At 43.3% G+C, this 14,489-nt stretch overlaps 1 protein-coding gene across 6 annotated transcripts in view; it reads left to right on the top strand.

Annotated features, from left to right (window-relative positions):
* The window catches only part of TOX (thymocyte selection associated high mobility group box), a 298,710-nt gene that overhangs the window by 113,162 nt on the left and 171,059 nt on the right, over window positions 1-14,489 (top strand). The window contains exon 1 of one of the 6 annotated variants that reach the window (XM_067017313.1): window positions 13,785-13,931. The exons of the other annotated variants lie outside the window; for them this stretch is intronic. The gene's annotated coding sequence lies outside the window, so the exon portion shown is untranslated. Of the gene's footprint in view, window positions 1-13,784; window positions 13,932-14,489 lie in introns of those variants that run through there. 6 annotated transcript variants of the gene reach the window in all.

The following is a 14,489-nucleotide window of genomic DNA, read 5'->3' as shown; positions in this document are numbered from 1 at the left end:
TAAGTAGAACAGAGGAATAACTAACTAATTAACCCTTGCGTCCTTCAGCACTTGGCAGGCTGATAAATACAGTTGTTCCAGTTGGATAGGATGAGAATCTGTGACTCTGAAGCCTTGAGGCCTAGTAAAGTGTTCAGAAGTAAAAGACTCATCGAAGGCCCAGTTCCCTGTCACAGATGCACTTAAATTGGCTCCAGAGGCTGTTTAACGAGACTGTTGGTTCGTGTCTTAAACCACTGGTCTCCAGCCTGGCTTTATGTAGTCTTGCTTGTGTCTGCTCGCTGCTTCCACCTCAGCAGTAACGTTCAAAGCAGCCCTCCGCTTGTTACCGTTCTCGTCAAATCTGCCTGCGAATACCTGCCTTTTTTCATGGACTCCTACAGCGTTCACATTTCTACCTATGAATGTTTAGAGGGAAGGCTGTGTCTCCTTTAGGTTTGTTTTGCATTGGAGATAGTCTTACCTTTGTATTTTTATAAGGCCTCTTTCAGAGTGTGCTGACAGAGGGATCAGTCAGCCTGTTTCTGGTTACTAGTCTGAAGATGTGTGTTTCATATCATGGTGCATTTCTAAAAATACTTAGGTAGGAAATCAACACCACAGTTACACGAGCCGGAAAGAGAGCTCTTGGGGCAGGGCTCCAGTGCCAAGGCTGCGGTGCAGTCACTGCACAACTGGCTAAACCTTCAGCTCATGCCCAGCATGTCACCACCTGAAAGTCAGGTATCAAGGCTCTTTCAAAAAACATTGGTAAGGGCTTCCCTGGTGGCGCAGTGGTTGAGAATCCGCCTGCCGATGCAGGGGACACGGGTTCGTGCCCAGGTCCGGGAAGATCCCACGTGCCGCAGAGCGGCTGGGCCCGTGAGCCATGGCCGCTGAGCCTGCGCGTCCGGAGCCTGTGCTCCGCAACGGGAGAGGCCACAGCGGTGAGAGTCCCGCGTACCGCCAGAAATTAAAAAAATAAAAAAAAAACAAAAGACATTGGTAAGACATAGTTCATTGTTGTTGTTTTTATTAAACAAAGAATAGTTTTTTACCAGCAATAAAGGTAGCTGTAATTTGCCTATATAAATAAATATTTTTCATGTCATGTTTTTGTCAAATAGGGCTCACTGATATAATTTAGCACAAAAAATACTTAAGTACAGCAAGGAGACTGGCTAGTGTTAGAGATACAAAGAAGTATCTCTATAGGAAAGGGGCTTTGACCTCATTTGTTTTTTCTTCATTATTAAATTACTTGGTTACTTATTTGCTTCTCTGTTGTAACCCACCTTTTCCCAGAAAGGATGTAAAGAACGGAAAATGATTAGAATCTAATCTGTGTGCAGGACTGGGACCTCAAGATTTCTGAGATGGGGGCTTGATCCTCCTCAGAATTGAGACCCTGGAAGGGAAGACCCTTGAAATTGGACTTAGAAGTTGACTTGGCCTCTGCCAGATCTGCCCCAGTCACTCCACACTCATTCTCTGCTTAGCTTCCTAGTGTGGGAGAGATCATGAGGCCTTTGTTGTAAAGACTAATTAAACAATACATGTAGAAGATTTGAGCCCTGAAATATGTTTTACACATGCAAAGCATTTTCAGGGAAGAGTGCATCTCTTCACATTCCCCAGGAATGAAAGGAGAGTAGAAAGGTGCTCGTCAGAAAGAGTACAACTGCTATAGAAATTACGGTGTTCAAACTGGACGAGGAGTAGATTTCCATATTTATTGAGTAAGGGGAGAGCAGGCCCAGTAACAGAGGGAATACCAACTCGATGAAATGTGGCATCTGGGACAAGTAAATTAAAATGATTCCCTGCCCCAGGAAAAACCCGCTAAAAACAACTGCTTTTTACTCTATCTCATTACTGAGTGAAGTCACCTCGGTTTTGAAATGGCACAAAGTAATCGAAATGATATTTTACCTGTTGGTAAGGATTCATTCAAGCAAGTACATCGGTCACTGAGGTACAAAATGCTGAAGTATATTTTTCATGATGGAAAAGATGACCAGCATATGAAGAGATGGGTCTAATTTCTCTCCTCCAATTCACCATATTTTTATAACATAAAATGAACACATTTATTTTTCTATTTTGGAGTTAATAACTTTCGAGTGTATTTCTAGCTTTATTGTTCATATCATACCTTTCCAGTCATATGAGTTACCCAGAGGAATGGAGAGATCTTGATCAACGGTGCCTGTGTTCACTGTGTATTAGTTCAATTGATAGAAATAATATTCATTGTAACATTAAAATGAAACAAGGTGATTGCTTGTTTTGCAATCTTTATTTTTCTCTTTAGGGGACTGTAGGTTCAGAGTGTTTGCAGTGCACTCTCTTAAAAGTAAAATCAGAAGAAATTTGTGACCCATAAACAGAAATTCAGAAGTCTCATTTTGTCTTTGGAAAGTTGAAGTAGAAAAAAGTCATATGAGGAGATAAATTGGGATCTATAATAAATGCTGTACTCCTAGACCTGTACCTCCATTGTCATAGCAGGTATTCCCCAAATGAAATTTAAATAAAGTTAGTGGCGAATGATATTGATGATGATATTGGTGATGAAAGGTTAAAAAATTTAAATAGCTTTGTTTATTCAGTTGAATATACATAAATAAAGACATGTTCTCTGCCGTAGAGAAGCTCATAGTCTAGTAAGACAGACAGTTGTGTAAATAATTTATTGAATCTGACTGTGGTGTACACAAAGATAAAGGGTGTATGATGTGTGGAAGAGGTAGTAACATGGAAGAGGGTTGAACTATGAGAAAGAAGTTGACTGAAGCGACCGGAAAGTAATAAAGAGCCATCAGCTCTTGGCGTCTTCAGGGCAATAGGCTGCATCCTACCCCTAGACAGGTTGGCTCTTCCTCCAGTGTTTTGTCACCTGTATGGAAATGAGAGTCACATCAAGATGGGAGAGAAACCAACAACTTTCTCTGGAACAACTGAGTTTTGGGTCATTTCTGAAAGATTAGGAGGTATTTTAGAACCTTTGTTTGATTTAATATATAGTTTAAATGGTATGGCCTTACTTTATGCTCATCCTCTTATCTCTGTAACCTAATACTCCATAGAACTTCTGCCATTGGGTGTACTTAGAAGTTAGCAGTAGAGAATTAGGAGTTGTGCCAGGAAAAAATTTCAGCATTCCAGACAATGGGACTTTTCTACTAGAGGGACTTGGAGTTCCCAAGAGCCCTAGGCAATTTAGTCTTTTCTAAAATTAAAAAAAAAAAAAAAAAAAAAAAAAAAAAAAAAGCTTGGTATTTTAAAAGCTACAGTCTAAATATAGATATAAGACTTTACTGATTTTTTTCTTTAATGGAAATGTATGCATGTGTGTATCCGTTCTATTCATTCCCTTATTACACGAATTTGAATGGATTCATCTGTACTTCCCTCATTACAAAGCTAAGTGCTTATTTCTCTAAGTCCATCTCAGGCACTGTCATACCCTTTGACTGAGCTTCCACCAAAAACTCAGACTTTTCTGGACTGAAGAAAGTTCACATGGGTCTTTGTGGAAGGACTGACTGACAGAGAAAATGGCTATTTCCAGTTATCCACTCCTGCTTTCTGGCTCTTTTAGACTTGGCTCAGATCACTAGAAACCCAATAAAGACTGACAAGAAAATGTTGTGGACTTAGGTTACAGTAAACAATGCTCTATTCTTGAAAACTTTTTCCACAGGTAGAACATTTCACAGAGTCCATGTACATTATGCTACCATGGCAACTGGTCACCCAGCCATGCGGGGAATGCAGATCCCTGTATTCTAAAAATGTGGCAAGATGCTTTTCCCCTTAGGTCATCATAGAAGATTCTAGAATTTCCCAGAAGGACTATTACAAGTAAATTGAGAATGCACGTAATGTGAAAGGACAACATTGATGAGTCAAGAGTAAAGGTCTGTGACCCTCGTTTTAGAGGATTATGTTCAGGTAGTCTTCCGTCCCTGCCTTACCCTTGTCCAGCAGCTTGAACACTGAATGGCGTGGCTGAAATAGCATCTCCTCGGCCCCAGAACCCCATATCCGTCTTGCCTCTGGGTGTTATCACGGTTTTCATTTCCTCTCAAAAGAAACTCAGCCTCAACTTATCTTAAATGCATTCATTATATTTCCATGGAAAGCTTGGCTGTTCCCGCATGTTGTGGATGAGAAAGACATTTTCCCACCTGGCCCAGTGCTTTTCTAGCCTGGGTTTGGGAACATCCTGTGCTTACTTGACAGGTTCCTCCTTTTACTGTTCCTGGTGGAACTTCATTAATATTCATTGAAGAGTCAGTGGCCCCTTGAAGAGGTTATAGCCGTAAATATCCCTTGCCCACAGACCCCGCATCTCTCCCAAATGAAATCTGTCCTCAATTTAAACACTATGTTTGCTATGAAAATGTAACTTCAAGACAATGATGCTAGCTAGCCCTCTTATACACAGAAATTCTGCAGTCCTTGCTAGGAAGTCCTTCACTGCTGTCAGCCTCTAAAGCAAGATAGCTGACTCTTCCTGACGGTTCGGGTTCCCGGCAATCTGCATAGTTCCTGCTGCCTTTCTGGGCTGCAGCCCCAGTTCTTCGCCCACCTACTCAACAGAGGTGCTGGCCTTCCTGAGCCCAGTGACCGACAGCCTTTCCCGACAAGGAGCCCACGTTCTCCCACAGTACCTGTCCTCTGCTTCTTTTTTCACCTGGGTGTCTGGGGGAGCGCATCCTAACTTCCATTGTTGGAATCTTACCAAATGAAAATACTTTACATATGCAATAATAAAGCTAGCAAACAGTCACAGATAAAGAGAATTTCTTTACATTTTTATCATCTCCATCTTCGAATGTAATTTGAAGTAAAGAAGAGAGTTGAGGTGAAAAATGTTAAGCCAATTTAACAGTGATGAGAGTTCTGTTTAGTTGACTTCAAAAAGATCGAATAATGCTTAATTCTAAAAATGTAGCTTTTACTTAGCAAAGAGTCCTTTGTAAGTTCAATAAGTATGATTGATTGGGATGTAGATGTTTTCTTTCACTAGAGGAAGTGACCATTATTCTCTATAGAAGGCCAATGCTAAAGATTTTTACAGTAAGTTCAGAAGATGACAGAGTGTAACTGTTCATCAATCCACGCAGGCAAAAAAGAGGGAATTTGCTACCCACAGCAACAAATGATGTCGGGGAGCAAAAATGCGCACGTGATTTTAAAAGCGAAAATTCATTCTGAAATATCCGAATATGAATAGTTTGTACACTGCTGAACAGACAGACATCTGTGCCAATATAAGGAAGAGAGAAAATCTGTACAGTATTATGGTATTTCCATTTTTGAAAGCAGCGTTCTATTTCTACCTGTAGTGAACGGTGGTGTTGATGGACTCGACCGAGACATAAAGGGGGAAGGTCATGCGGCTGCCTCCTGGCTGTCCGTCAGCCACTAAGCAACTCAGCCATCGGGGTTCTCTCCAAATCGGGCCTCTGTGTTTTCACTTCGTTCTCAGTTGCAGTCTGTGCTTGCCACCCTTCGCCTTGCTTTCATTCCATTTCAGAAAACGACTATTTTTACATAAACTACGAAAGTCCCAGCCGGCAGCATGTGCAACGGAGACAGATAGCCTGCGGTTGCCCGGGGACTTCTCATTTTATCTCCGCACAGACCCAGCACGGCCTGCCAGGTACAACTAGTGTAGCGAGGGCTCCGGTGTCTCCATCACCAGGGCAGCTCCGCCAGCGCCAAGATCCGCGCCCTGATACGTGGGCCGCTCGACAGCCGGGGAGATTTCTGTAAATCCTGCTGCTACCGTTGATGGCAGTCCGCAAGGGCATTAACTTCCTCCTCACGGCCGCAGAGGACACTTTCCCCACAAGTGTGTCTGTCACGTCAACGTGGTACGGGGCCTTTTTGGAGATTAATTCATTGCTAGAGATAAAACTCTCACAAAGCAAGGAAATTCGGAGCAAGTCTGAGTATTGTCTGGCATGCTTCTTTGGAACAATTTTTAAAGTCACAAGTCTCATTTTGTTTTATATTACTAGTGCAGAGAGTAAAAGCCTGTTGGAGAAGATACGCTTTTTAACTAGACGTTCGTGGTCCAAAAATAGTGACAGGGCCAGAAGTGATCAAGATCAAATCCCGAGTAATAACTCCTTTCCCCCCAGAACTTATCGTAGTTTTAAAAAATTAATCTACTATACACTTTGGGTTTGTATACTCATTGTTGGGTTCTCCTAAGTAGTGCTGTCACTTTAGAAAATCAGACTTCCTCTAATGCTTGAAGAAGAATGTGATCACTCGTTCTTCTAGCTGGAAGGCTAATGCTTAATTTTCTTGTTAATCACATCCTAAATGAGCAATTCTCTTCAGCTTCATTAAATGGGATAATTTGGATCGTACAATTATAAGCCAGTTTTATCAGAATCACAGTTTGTTTGTCAGCACATTTCCTGGTTGCCTTTACCCGCAGAGCTAGGGGTAGCAGGGAACCTTCTTGCACAATCCGTGTGACTGTGTCAGATCTGGGAGCCACCGCCGAGCTTGATCCTAGGTGCACACTTCCTTTTTGCCTCACTTTCCCCCATCTGCAAAACGTCATACGATTCTTGTGGGACTTACAAGAATTAATAAAGGTAAAGCACTTAGAAAAGTGCTCCGTTTTTTAAGTGATAAATAAATGTTACATTACAAAGAAAATGCAAGCCTTTGGGCAAAGGAACTGTCTTTGAGGAGCAAAGTGGAACAAGTCCCTTCTGTTCTAAAGGAGCCTGTTAAGGGACACGTTCAGCTTGATTGTGCTCCACAGCGCAGTGGGAGGGGCAGAGGGGGGGAAGGCGCCCCGAGAGCCCAGGCAGGTGCGCCCCAGTCTCAGTGCCCCATCACAGGCTCACCAGCCCCGCAGCACGGAGATGCCTGGGACAGGGAGCTGTGAAGGCGCAGCCGTCACGGCCAGCGGCGAGCGCGGGCCCGCGTCTGCAGAGCTCCCCTGACCCGGCCCCCCACCCATCCCTGCCGTCCCCACGTTACTCCTGCGTCGCAGCATTGTGGCTTTGAGGGTGGAAACGGACACCGACTTCAGTATCCTTCAGACATGGTTTCTACAGGAAATCTTGTGGAGAAAAGACAGGAGTGCTTTCTCCTCTGTTAAATTTCTTTTGGTTGCAAGTGGCCAACTCCGGCTTGCTTAAGCAAAAATGAACATTTAGTAGGATACTGGAGTACTTCATGGAATCCAGGAATTGAAAAAGCAAGTCTCGAAGGACGGCAGAACCCCAGGGCCACCCCAGGGCGGTTAAAAGCACAAACTCTAGACCCAAACCCTGTCTGAGTTCATATCCCAGCACTGCAGCTTGCTAGCTGTGTGATCATAGGCTGGTCCTCCAATCTGTGCCTTAGTTTCCCCATCTGAGAAATGGAGTTAATAATGATTAAAAGAGGTAGTCTCTGAAAGGGCTGGGGACAGTAGGACCCAGTAAGCACTGCCTGAGGGCTGGTTAGGTTAGAACCGTGGGTACCTGCCCCGATTCTGGATCAGGTTGGTGTGGGTGCCGTGAGGTGTGGAGTGGGCTCCCGTGGGCCAGCCTGTCTCCGTGGACTGGGGTCAAAGAGGATGGGGCCCCGAGTGGGGGACTTGCTTATGAGCCCTCCGGCCGTGGCATGTGCATACCCTGCTGAGTTCAAGGGAAGCGTGGCCACAACACGTTTCACTTGAGGATAGTTTACATGAATGACTAACACACCGTCGAATGCAGCTAATGGGAACACACTTAATTCTTTTTTCCGTGGCAATACCAAGTCTCCTACAACTCTAATATTTGAAGAGCTTAATGAGATGCAAGTGAAATAGCATATGTTCTTTTGTTAACACCGAAGGAGAAACAATTAATCAAGCAGACATTTAGCTCATAGTTAATGGGAACAAAACACTTGAGGCAAAATGTGCAAAGCTGCTAAACACACACACACACACACACACACACACAAATACTGGGCACATGATTGTGCAGAGGGACGCGTCCTTCTCTCATGGGGACGTTGCATCTCAGTACCACTGGGTCTCTCAGGAGACGCTAGTTCACACTGAGAAGGGCACTTTATAGTGTAATGCTTATAAGCTTCGCTAAAAGAGTTTGTATTTCCTAAGGCTTTGTAACAGTGGGTTGAACTCCGCTATACACTCTCAGAGGAGAACAATTTCTTTCTATCTTACACGTAAAGAACCTGGTGAACCAGTAAGGAAATAGGTAAGTTCCTTCCAGTCTTAGCAGTTGTGCCTTCCTTTACTTCTTCCTCCTGATCCCACAGCTGTAGGAGAGGACCAGCCAGGCGATCACTGAGACCATTGGGTCTAGGTGTGTACACCCCTGGTCAGATGAGTTGGGGAAGTACTGCCTAAGATGACACCCTTCGGCTAAACTTGGAAAGTCACAGTGCATATGGGCTTTAAAAAAAAAAAAAAGTTTTTCCAGCCTTTCCCAAACTCGTTGCTCCACTGAACCCATTTTCACATAATAATGCTTAACATTCAAAAGAATGTGTGAGACACAGTTTGAGAATTACTCATGTGGATTAACAAATATGACTAGTTACTCATACCTTTAACTCTGTCCTGGTTTCATCATGACTTAGTTCAGGGGTTGGCATACTTTTTCTGTAAAGGGCCAGATAATAATAAATATTTTTGGCTTTGCAGGGCAGACAGTCTCTGTCATAGTTACTCGACTATTGTATGACAAAGGCAGTCATAGCCATATGTCAGTAAATGAGCATGGCTGTGTTCCCATAAAACTTTATTTATAAAAACAGGTGGCTGGCCAAATTTGGCCCATGGCCCTAGTTTATGAATCCCTGAATTAGATGAATAAATCCATTACTAAGAATCTACTTTGATTCTCAAAAACCTTTTCTTTGGTAGCCTTTGGCTCATTCTTTTGAGGTTTTATAATGGTCTCATTTCTTTATAGTTGTCTCATTTCGGGCTTTGCAGTGATGAAATGGACACTTTAGTTAATCACTGATAGTTCCAGATCACAGTGCATCCAGTGTATGCCTTTCAGATAGTGTCTCTTCATCTAAACTTTGCATTTACCTGCTGTTATTAGCTAAACTGCATAGCAGTAATAGAGCCATCTAAGCCCTGGGCGTTCAGAAGAACCCCTGGATTGGGATTCCCGCATTACTTCCAACAAGTGTGATTCAGGCCAGTTTATTTTCTCTGAGCCTTCACTCACATATCTTTAAAATGGAGAGAGCTTCCATTCCAGAGCAGAAGTCTCCACCGGCGCTTGGTGTTGGGGGGTGGGGGTAGGACCATCCAGAGTGTGTGTGTCTTGAGGGATGTGGATTTGCCATCCTTGCTGCCAGCCTCACTTCTGTGTCTCTGACAGTGTGAACCTGGCCCTGAGCTGACCGAGATCTTGCTGGCTAACGATACTAGCCAAAGGACCCCACAGTTGCTAAACACACGCCGACTCCTCCGTTGGGCACCGAGGTGGAGGCTTAGCTGTGGAGGGTAGTTCTGACTCTACCTGTCATTTGACTCAGCACTGATTGAGAGCTGAGTCTCAGTTCCGGAATTGGTACCTCAGTTAACAATCAATCATTGTTTTCACTTTTTCACATTGCAGCAGTTTATAATTCACCCTCAAAATTGTGCTTTCCCTGGTATAGATGAGGCAGAATATGGGCTTTTCTAGGGTCATTTCACAATCCCCAATTTCCGCCCTAGGGACTCACCTGAGAACTAAGCCCACAGAAAGTGAAACTCTTCTGGGCTCCCAGCTTGTCTGCAGTTTCTCCAAAACACGTGCAAACCTATTGATGTCAAGCTCTAGGCTGCCTGAATAGGCAGTGAAATTCAGAGTTGAGGCTCCTAAGTGATGCTTCATTCACCTTTACCTGTTAACACCCAGGCCTCCCTTCACAGCAGGATGACACAGGAATGAAGCCCACAGGCTGTGGGAGGTGAGGCAGCGCTGGGCTGCTTCTCGCTTTTTCATTCAACCCTTCTTCTGTCTTAACACGTCTCTTCTTTCTGTACTCAAGGCAGCGAGAGAGTGTATCATTTATCGGCCAATAATTCCTCTGACAAGATAACCACTTGGTACCTAATTGTTCAGTTTATTTATGTATTATTGATGAGCCCGAACTTGAACTCTGCTTCCCTTGGAGGCTGCTTGATAAATCTCTTGGCTAATCCTAAATTGCTGTATTACCTGCTGGAGCACAATACTTGACATTGCTTTTACTTTGTATTCCTAAAAGGCACTGGATATACATTTCAGTGTCTGTGTTTAACAGTAAGAAATAAAATGAAATATATAATTCAGATTCACCTTATTTTAATGAAAGGTATAAAGACATTCATCAAGTCACTTTCTGACTTCGCTGTTTAAAGTTATTTTGCACTGTGTGAACTAAATGCCAAACTGTAATCTCGCTTACTTTTCTGTGGTTTCAGTCGCAACCAGTGGAATTGCAGATGAGTAAATGAGACTGAGCCCCGGGAATCTATATTGTCTCTAAATCGAGTGGTAGTTCTCCCTATGGACACCGCGGTCGAGACACCAGAGCCCAGCCCTGAGCACCATGAAGCCTTTCTCGCTCCTTTACAACACGTCCTCTGATTAGCAGAACCATGGCTTCTTCCCTTAAGTGTGCTTACTCTCTTGTCCTGTGTTTCTACATCAGTAAATTTAAGTGGTGACACTTAAGTGCTGTGTTTAAGAGGAGTAGTGAAGATGTTTAAATGAGCTTATTGATGTGCACTGACACTAGACTATAGCGTTTATTATTACAAGGATTAGTATTTGAGCAGTAATCAGAGCACTTAACTTATATCTCAATGGTGAGGATACAAGGTTCCTTAAAAGATTTATAACTGTTGATGAGTGATTAGGTGGCCCCTTATCCTCTCAGATTCTCCCTTCCTCACAAGCAGAAGAAGTGGATGTTTAAAAAACGGGCGGTCTCCTTGCATACTTCAGTCATGTCTATTCCTGGTCAAGCACCAAGGGTGGGGAATGTCTGCCTTCCCCCAGGCCCTGGCAAACACAATTCTGCTTTCTGTTTCTGTGAGTTCGATTACTCTGGATACCAAATATAGGTGGAATCACGCAGTTTGTCTTTCTGTTAATGGCATAGTTCCCTTAATGTCCTTAAGTTTCATCCACGTGTAGCATGTAGCATGTGTCTGAATTTCTTTCCTTTTCGCGGTTGGATATTCCATAATATGTATGTACCACGTTTTGTTAATCCATTCATCTGTTGATGACACTTGGTTTGCTTCCACCTTTTGGCTATTATGAATAATGCTGCTCTGAACATGGGTGTACAAATATCTCTTCTAATTCCTGCTTTCAGTTCTTTGGGTGTGTACCCAGAAATGGAATTGCTAGATCCTATGGTTACTCTCTGCCTAATTTTTGAGGAACTGCCGTATTGTTTTCCATGGCAGCTGTACCGCCAGCAGTGTACAGCGGTTCTGATTTCTCCACATCCTTGCCAACACTTGTCATTTTCTGTGGTTTTTTTTTTTTTTTTTTTTTAATATAATAGCCATCCTAATGAGTGTGACTGGTATCTCACTGTAGTTTTGATTTGCATTTCTCTGATGATTAGCGATTTTGAGCATCTGGTCGTTTGTATACCTTCTTCGGAGGTCTACTCAGGTCCCGTGCCTGGATTTAACAAGGTTGTTTGGGTTTTGTTTGGGGCTGCAGGAGTTCTTCGTATATTCTGGTTATTAACCCCTTACGAGATATATGCTTTACAAATACTTCCTTTCATTCGGTGGGTTGCCTTTTCATTCTGTTGATTGTATCCTCTAATGCACAGAAGTTTTAAATTTTGATGTAGTCCAATTTGTCTGTTTTTGTTGTTGTTGTTACCTGTGCTTTCGTTATCATACCCAATAACTCATTACCAAATCCAATGTCATGAGGCTGTTCCCTGTCATCGTGGGGGTTTTTGCATTAATTTTTTTACATATCACATTAAAATATTATTTATATAGACTACTCAGTTCTTTAACACTCTTTTAAGTTTTTCTCCTGAGGCAAACTGGCCTCACCCTAGTACCAGCCCTGAACTTCAGGGACACATGTGGAATGAACCAAGTCATTCATTTCCACTGAAGGGAATTTTTCAACTGATGGGCCAAATTGCTTCCATGTTCACCTTGCAAACAGACCCAAGTGGAGAATTTCTGAAATATATTCACTGCGTCTGGTCTTGAATGTAGCATGTGGCTTATTCAGCAGTTTTTACAGATGAACCTCTACAGGAGAAAAGGGAGGTGATTATTTCACTGGAGAATCAACCGAAGAGCAAACACTGAAAAAAGAAGAAAGGGGCACTGAGAAAAGTGTCACCAAAATGGATTTGGATTTCCAAGGTGGATGGCTTAATTATTTTTATTCATTTGACATTTATTTATATGGTGTTCTACATATATTTAGTGATTGATTTTTAACTACCATCCTTGATGTATGTAGAACTAGTGGTATCATGATTTCACTTTTACATATGAAAAACCTGGGGCTCAGAAAATTTGTCTACTTATTCAAAGTTTTGTGGCATTTAAGAGGTAGAAAATAAATTTGAGCCTAGAAGGATTCACTCTTCTTGTGCCAGTGGTTCTTAAAGTGTGGTTCCTGGACCAGCCAGCATTACCTGAGAACTTGCTCGACACGCAGATTCTCAGACCCTTTTCCTGACCAGGTGACTCAAAAACTTGGTCGGGGGTGGGGGGGTGGTCCAGTAGTTTCTGTTTTAACAAGTCCTGTAGGGAATTCTCTGCACAACGTGTATGGGAACCACCACTCTGTGCAGTGGTGTGTGTACAGGCACTGAACTAGACTTGAGTCCACAGCCTGTACTCTCAATGACCTTACAAGCTAGTAGACGCATGCACAAATGCAGACTGCGACATCGGTGTGAGAGAAATACTAATGGAGGGTTTTCTGATTCAGAGGAGGGATAAATACCACTCTGGTTTGAGGTTCAGGGAAGGCTGTAAAAGAAGGATGGTTGAATCTGGATGTGTGGAGATACAGTATGACGCTCCAGACAGAGGTGCCACGGGAATCAGTGCAGTTAACGGGAGCGGGAGCTCAGAGGGCATGTGGAGCAGCTCCGCTTGGCGGTGGTTCCGGCTTCATTGAGCTGAGAGCAGATGGCAGAAGCTTGGATAGCAGAATAAGAAGACTTTATTTTATTCAATTGGCAGTGAGAAGCCAGGGCATATTTTGAGCAGGGGAGAGCCTGTAATTTTTTTAAAAAGTGTAATTTTAAAAACTGTTCGCAGAATTGTATTGGATGGGGTGCTTTAATAGAAGCCTGGGTGATAGAAGATCAGTTAGAAGACTGCGGCAACAGTGTGGACCGGAGGTGGTAGGGGCACAGATTAGGAGGGAAGCCGTGGGAATGGGCATTTGAGATGTATTATCTGTGGCAGGACTTGGTATGCGAGGGAGAGAGAAGTATCCAAAAATATATTTAAATTATGAGATCCGTTGATTAAGGAGCGTAGACGTGCCATTAATAACAAATAGAGGAAGAGTTTTAGAAGGAAGAAGAGGTGAGCCTTGAACACGGTCAGTGTGAGATTCTGACAGCTTCCTCTGATGACGACGGCCGTCCGGGAGTAAAAGTAAAAAGAGGGATGTAGACAGAGGAATCATCCCTAAAAAGATATTTGAGAATCATCAGATTCTGTGAACATGAGCTCGTTCCTGAGAAGAGGATTTGGGGAGCCGCCCCCTTTGGTGGCACTCGAGGGTAAGGAAAAGGCAGCGAGGGCAGAGAAGAGGCTTTTGTGGGGATCGGCACGAAAATCCGAGACGGAGAGACCCCAACGGGGAGGACGGGTCGTCAGTTCCGGATGAGGGGGAGAGAAGGAGAAACACAGTGTAAGGAGCGAAGATGCCAGCCCAAGACTTCACGGGTTCACGAGACAGGTGAGTAAGTGGTTAGGAAAAGCATGCAGCAGGCCCACCAAGTTATTCTGAGACATTTTGTGATAAGGGAAAGGAGAGAGATAAATGAGTAACTTGGAGTAACTGAGTTTCGGAAAGAGGCATTGATTGATTGATTGATTGGGTTTTGTTTTGTTTTAAGAATAAAGAAGGAGCTGAGCCATTTTGTAGGCAGAGGAGTGATAAAGATGAGAAACAACTGATTGGACAAATTACCAGAGGAGGATATAGTTAAGAGTGCAAGGGGAGGTCTATTCTTGAGAAGGGGGGAAAAAGGTATCTCTGAAACCAAAAGGAAAGAAGAAAGAATTTGGTTTCAAACAAAAGTTTGGAGGTGGAGAGGGGGAGAATTGAGGCGGCTTATTCAGGTAGCTTTTTCTCTACAGTAGGAAGCAGGCTCTCCATTGGGGAGAGCTCATCAGAGATTGAGTATTAAGGGATTCTCAGGAAGAAAGCTCGGATTAGGCTAGGTTGGGAATGTGATAGAAACTCTCAGTGAGAGTTTCCACCTACATCCATCTTTTTCTTTTTACTCCCTGC

Source organism: Kogia breviceps, chromosome 17 (assembly GCF_026419965.1).
Source record: "Kogia breviceps isolate mKogBre1 chromosome 17, mKogBre1 haplotype 1, whole genome shotgun sequence".
Taxonomy (NCBI): domain Eukaryota; kingdom Metazoa; phylum Chordata; class Mammalia; order Artiodactyla; family Physeteridae; genus Kogia; species Kogia breviceps.
This window is presented reverse-complemented; position numbering and strand designations above follow the sequence as displayed.